The sequence below is a fragment of the Mya arenaria genome, chromosome 15 (assembly GCF_026914265.1).
Source record: "Mya arenaria isolate MELC-2E11 chromosome 15, ASM2691426v1".
In the NCBI taxonomy this organism is placed as follows: Eukaryota; Metazoa; Mollusca; class Bivalvia; order Myida; family Myidae; genus Mya; species Mya arenaria.
Genome location: NC_069136.1, coordinates 57,328,576 through 57,336,031, shown reverse-complemented (window position 1 = coordinate 57,336,031; position 7,456 = coordinate 57,328,576). Strand labels below are relative to the sequence as shown.

General features: G+C 33.0%; 1 long non-coding RNA gene across 1 annotated transcript; it reads right to left on the bottom strand.

The window, feature by feature from the left end:
- Positions 1–405: 405 nt before the first annotated feature.
- Positions 406–1,718, bottom strand: LOC128219577 (uncharacterized). The gene is made up of 3 exons (XR_008258586.1): positions 1,649–1,718; positions 886–1,028; positions 406–520 (listed from the first exon to the last, which is right to left on the bottom strand). It is a non-coding gene; the product is annotated as an uncharacterized LOC128219577 (long non-coding RNA).
- Between the last annotated feature and the right edge of the window lie 5,738 nt (positions 1,719–7,456).

The window sequence follows — 7,456 nt, the reverse complement described above, 5'->3', positions numbered from 1 at the left end:
TACATAATGTCATGTTACCATACATTTTTTATAGCTAATAAAATACTTAAAAATCAACCTTTTTTTGTAAAAAATTATAAAGCTTAATTGGACTTATTCATAAAATGTACTCTTTCAAATAAATGAATTTTACTTATGATACTAACTCAGAATACAAAGTTTAAAACAAATGAGTGTACTTTTAAACTAAAATATGTGAAAAAACAAGAACACTAAGTGGGCTCGCCCCTCCAAAAATATCAGAGTGAAAGTTCTCAACTAATGTTGTTGTTTTTTAATATTATAATATGTAAACAATCTCTGTGGGTAATTTGATGTATATCTGTTTTATTTTGTCATTGGTATTCTAACAATTAGTTTAATTAACAATAATTCTTCACTCTTCAACATTTGAAGTTTGGTCTGTTCCCATGCTTTGTACTTGAAGTGTGTGCACAGATGATAACTACTCAATGCTGAGTCAATGCTGATTTGGTTTTCATGCCCCTTCAGGTACTTTACCCATCAAGAATGTTTAGTGCTGTAAAGGAAAAAAGTTGTACGTTAAAGCCTTTCTAACTAATTAGTATAGATAATTATACTGCCATACATGTACAAAATAAAATATAAACAGTTTAATATTTCTCGACATTATTTTGAAAAAACAACAACAAGCTGATACATACATGTATATATATAAAGAAAATTATTAAATTTATCAATAAAATTCATCATCATCATCATCATCATCATCATCATCATCATCATCATCACCACCACCACCACCACCACCACCACCACTTGACCACCACCACCACCACCACCACCACCACCACTTGATTATTGAATACAGTAGGTTTATAAAAACAAAAACCAAGTCAAATATGTTTTATATGAAATACTCACATCATCTCGATCAGATGCGACTGCCTTGTGGATGGACATGGCTGTCAAATCCGCTCTCAAGGATCCAACATAGTATTTAATGCAGGCTGGAATTCTTCATAACCCAGTGTTGTTGACTAAGTAATATTCAGTCATTTTCCTGCCTGGAAGAAATTAGACTTCTGATTATCAACCAGCAGAAACTACCACCGTAAAATACAAATGCAAAAGTATTATACATTTTGCACTAATATCTGTTTTAGCCAAGAGTAAGGGTTGGTAGGCACAAATGTGTAGTTGTTGTGCATATGGTTGATAATGATTCACAACAGTATGGGGTTTTAACGAGACCTACACCAAGCCAATGAATGTCAATAGTGTCCTAGCAGATGCGGTTTCAAGCCCCAAACCACATACAACTTTTTTTCACAGGTTAATTTTGAAAATATGCATTTTGCAAACAAATAACGGGTATGTACATGTATTGTGGTATGTTAGAAATAGGTCACGTACCAAAACACATCATTTTTAAACAAAATTTTAAGTCTAATATTTTTCTAAGATAAAACAATCAATTTAAAGATTACATACTCATATTATATCTTAAACGTAAGTTATGTACATAAGTACATATAAAAATATGTAACATGTACATAAGTACATGTAAAATATGAACATGCTGTCTAAACATTTAGCTAATAAAAATGATTTAAGAATTCCAAAGATAAATTATAAAAAACGTTTTTGAACACATCAACGTATAAAACTGCTCAAGGATACTTACATTCAGAGCCCTTTGATACGAATATCCCAGTTCCATGCCGTGTTGACAGTTCGTTTTTTCGAGAGAAAATCTTCTCTTACGCGTATATTTCACTTATAATCCATGTTTAACTGTAATGACTCAAATTGTTAGATATATCGTAATCAACTGTCAGCGTGTACTTTTAGTGTTTATTTATTTTAAACGTATATTCATGAGAAAAACATCACAATGTTTCCAAATCCTACGATGTAGAAATTCCATTATTGACCTATGAATAGTCTGGAAATACTTTCTGTTTCTAAAAATAGCAACATCCGGTACAGGCCGAATACGCCCGATGTTCGTCGCGATCTGTTACGGCGAGTGGCGATATATGTCGATGTTACCCGATGTTTCCCGAGTTGTATTACATGGCTAATACCTTAATTGGAACTTTAATATAACGAACCAGCCCAATAAGTGCATGCAGTGATCGCAACCCCTTTCCTGCAAGTGTTTTTGCAGCTTGAATAAAAGCCATTGGTAAAAACAACACCTAGATAATTCAAAGATCCAACAATTTCAACTTCCTGATTATTATAAAACCATTTATCATTATTGCCCAACCTACCACCTTTCCTAAACACCATAACCTTAGTTTTATCAATGTTAACCGTGAGGATCCATTTATGACAATATGAATATAAACTATTTAAAGAGTTCTGCAAACCATCCTTTGTCTCTGAAACAATAACAGCATCGTCTGCAAATAACAGAAGATATATTGAAATTTGGTCGACAGTAATGTCGTCAATTACATTTTCTTGCAAATGCATTTCAATATCGTTCAAGAAAAGTGAGCAAAATGTCGGAGAGGTTATCTCCCCTTGAAATAAGCCAAGGCTACTGTTGAAAAAAGATGACAATGATCCCAGATTTTTTACACAAAGTTTCACCTCGCTATACATAGATCGAACAATGGACAAAATTTTACCGTCGATTCCCAATTTTATATACTTATACCAAAGCCTACTTCTATCAATGCAATCATAAGCTTTTTTATAATCAATTAAACAGCAAAACAGCTTCTTTTTTTCTTTCAAAATGTTCTTAAATCAACGAATGCAAAATAAAGACAGGATCAACAGTACTATACTTATTTTAAAAACCAAACTGAGCATCTGTTAAAATACTATTTTCTTCAGCCCACAATTTCAGCCTTTCATTTAGTACGATAGTAAATAATTTTGAAAAAAAACAGCTAGAAAGAGTTATCCCCCTGTAATTGTTAGGGTCTGATTGGTTTCCCTTTTTGTAGATTGGAATAACAATACCAGTTGCCCATGATCGAGGGAACGATTTCGTGTTTATCATATGATTAAAAAAGGATTTCAATGGTCTAATAATGTGTGGTACTGATACCTTAAAATACTCATATAAAACGTTGTCAATAGAGGTTGCCTTATTCGAACCTAACTTTTTGATAGCTTTCAAAATGTCATCATCTGAAATAGGCACATCTAATGACTCGAAAGTAGAGTTATGGTCTAAACCAGAATCAAATTCCCCAATAAGATCATTATATTCTTCCTCGCCTCTGAAATCACCACCTGAAATAAGATTACTGAAGAAAGTTTGAAATTCCTCATTAGAAATAGTACCACCATTATTTGCTTCTTTTCCGTTTTTAAATATTTTCCAAAACTCCCTCGGAGACTTCCTTCTTAAATCGTTCATTTTACGACTACGTATAAAGTTGAATGATTTTTTTTACCTCCGACACTGACACTTATAATCTTTTTTTGCCATATACAGCGAAGTTCGATCAGTATCCGAAAATGTAAGGTTAAATTGGCATACAGCGTTTTAATACACGTCATATTTGTGTTTACATTCAGCATCAAACCAATCCTATTTAACTTTTCCGTCTTGGAAATAAAAGACTGGCGTTGGAGATACACGGTTGGCAGCCCGCTTCAACAAAGATTTCTTTGGACGTGCCACGTCGTCTGGGGCACGAGAAGAACTTCTTCCGCAATCGTCATTGACGGCCGGTTTCACGCGATGTCTGTTTTACCTGCAAAACGTGCATTAAATGTGTTATATCTAACGTTGTTTGATTTTATTGGACTTATGGAGTTTTTCGCTTCATTCTTTGCTGCCTCCAGATACGTAGCAAGGGAAATTCCTGAATAAAACATTTTCGCGAGATTAAAATACATTATCAAAATTTTCTTAAACATGTTGTTTTGTGTATAACTTACCACATATCTCCAAGGTGACCATATACCATACAGTCAAATATTAACACCTTTACTGAAATGTGTGAAATGCGTGTCAATGGTCCCTATGGCATACATGTCATAGGGACTTAAAATAAACACCCAATAAACAATACCAAATACAGGAATTGTAATATTTCTCTACATTATACATACGTCTTTTTATGATATATCTACATTGAAGTGAATAGTGATTTTTTACATGGTTCAAAAATACATTGGGTAACGCAATATACTTGTTCAGCTATACATATATTGGCAATTTATAAACGAGGTATACCGTAAAAGCCTGTTTATTAAGCCTTTTACTGCAATATTCTTAATTCCAATATACAAGTACTTAGCTTACTTAAAAACTAAAATTGAACGCAACATACCTATTCAGCTATACATATATTGGCAATTCATAAACGACGTATACCGTTAAAGCTTTTATAGTAAACCTTTTACTGCAATATACTTACTTCCAATATACAAGTACTTAGCTTACTTAAAAAATAAAATCCTCATCAATTGTCCATCAGGTTTTACAATATGTATTATTTCAAAGTCTTACCTGTTCCGCAAATGCGGTGTTGCCAGCGATGGCAGGTATCACATTTCACAGCATGCTTGTCGCGGCCTTACTTCCTTAGAACATAATATGCACGGAAACTCATTACCAAAGACATATGTTGGACTAATAACATCATCTGGAACATAGTTCTATTATTTATACATTTGAACTTGATTTACTCTATTTTTAGTATATTATTAAAGATGTCACACATACATAGTATGAATATATCTTTTGTCACACTTCTTCTGCCTAACACTACTCCGGGCCTGGAGCATGATGGGAACCTGTTTCCGGCGCTGCTCCACAACCTGCTTAGGAAACTGTTCCGAGATCCCGTACTGTTTTAGTTCCTTCGCCGCCCGACGAACTTTCTCACGATCAGGGAAGTCGGAGAACTTGGCCACAATCGGCCGGGTCTTATCGCCTTGGTAGGGACCGATCCGATGCGCTGTCTGCAGATGTATTACTTCTATTGCATTGTCTATTTTAAGCTTTTCTTGAATAAACTGTAGTATCTTTTGCTCGCAGATTTCATCTTTTTCCTCAGGAATTTTGTGGAACAATAAATTGTCACGCATACTGCGGCATTTTAGATCTAATATCTCAGATTTCAGTGTATTTAAGTCTTTATGTTGTTTACTTATTTCGGATAAGGTTTGGCTGTCAAATTTGTGACCGCTCGATGTCACGCACCTTGCTCTCAAGATCATTGATCTTTCTATCCATGCTTTGTATTTCTTGTATTTATGGGTACATGTAACCCGGGCTGCAATACTGTGCCTGTGGGGTCTGCGGTAGTTGATATTGGCTATTTGTAATACCACTGTTACTACCCTGACCTTTGTCATTGCTTTTATTATTGATAATGTCCATTGTTTGTTTTCGTTTTTGTTCCCGCCTTTTACTTGGAGTCTCTTGTCGTTGTTCTCCTGGCGAAGCTTTTGATTTTTTCGTTTCCTTGTCATTAAAAGTGCTTAATAAGTCCATAGAGATACACTTCATTTAGTTTAAATAATTATATCCTTCATAAAACAATAAAGAAATCCATTTTTTATCACTGCTCGAATTTTCCAACCGCCATTTTACACGCATGCGCGTTATACCTCTTTCATCTTTAAATAAGAGTGTCATTCTGTACCTTATCAATAAAATAAAAAATAAATATTGTTTTATGCTTTTAATTTGTCGTTTTCATTTCATTTTATACGTATATGTGTACTACAATATAAATGGAAAGTAAAACTCGGGTGATATTCGAGCGTCTAGATGATCGAGACTACACTCAATAATGAACAACATTCAGAATTACAACAAACGAAAATTATTTATAAATTGTTTTGTTGTTTACTCTAAGAAATACTATTTCATACTGAATTATTGTTGTTTTCCTCATTAATATTCATTTTTCCATAATTGTGATATCCTCCAATTAATTATGATAATCATTGCACAAAATACGCCCATTCAGGAATATGGATGTAGGCTTATCGATTTTCTATTGTTAAATAATATTTATATCATGAATGGCCGTACAAATGTTGATATATTAGGTAAACCAACCTGTAAGGGAGTTAGTACTGTTGATTATTTTATGTGTAGCGCTAGCTTATTTAAGTACATAAATTGTCTTAATGTTATGGACTTTTGTCCAATGCTATCTGATGCACACACTCCAGTTAGTTTAAGTTACACTTTTAAAATAGACAATGACATACATAATGCTGTATGCAAGGGAGACAAACTGAAACAATGGGAAAATAAAAAATGTAATAATTTCGTCGAAAATGTTGATCAACATGAAGTCTCAATTATACTTGAACGTCTCATAAGTTGTTCTGAAACAAACGTGTTTACTCAACAAATAGCAGATGACATAGTAGAGTCTATAAATACCGTATTCAAATCATCATGTGAAAGTACATTTGGATATATAGACTGCAATAAATCAAACGATCAGAATACTACGAAGGTTCCAAAATGGTTTGGAAATAAATGTAAAAAAGCTCGCAGGGATTTTCATCGGGCTAAATATATGTATAAACTACGTAGAAATATAGAAAACAAGGAAAATCTAAAAAGCAAAAGTAAAATATACAAGTCCACAATGACCGTATTTAAAAATAGAGACAAAAACGAAAATATAAGAAACTTGCGAAACTTGAAGAACAAAGATCCGCGCAAATACTGGAAATGTTTAGGTAATAAATCTAAAAGTAAAAACGACGCCAGTCTTTCTGATCTTCATGATTTTTTCAAAACTGTAAATTTTTCGCAAGAGATAGATTCACTAAATGAAGAAACTATGGCGAATAATGAAATCAATGAAGAAATAAATTTAAGAATTACTGCTGACGAGATTGAAAAAGCAATTAAAACATTAAAAAATAATAAAGCGTGTGGGATTGATCAAGTAAAAAATGAACATGTCAAAAGCACATTTAACATATTTAAGGATATATATGTTAAATTATTCAATTTAATTCTGGACAAAGGAATTATTCCCTTGTGTTGGACAACTGGTATTATTAATCCTATATATAAGAATAAAGGAGACCCTAGCCGTCCAGAAAATTATCGACCAATTACATTGTTAAGTTGCCTTGGTAAATTGTTTACTTGCATACTGAATAACCGAATTGATAAATACGTTGAATCTAATAACCTTATTGATCGTAGTCAGGCCGGTTTTAGAAAAGGTTATTCCACTACGGACAACATGTTTATATTGAATAACTTAATACAGAACTTACATAATAGAAAAAAAGAAATTATTTTGTGCATTTATAGACTTGAAACAAGCATTTGATACAGTCTGGAGATCTGGGCTGTGGCAAAAAATGATTAATACAAATATAAATGGAAAATGTCTGAAATTGATTCAGAATATGTATAAAAATATTAAGTCATGCGTATCGAACAACTCAGAATGTTCAAACTTCTTCCCAAGTAATATTGGTGTCCGCCAGGGTGAAAATCTTTCTCCGCTTCTTTTTTTACTATTTCTAA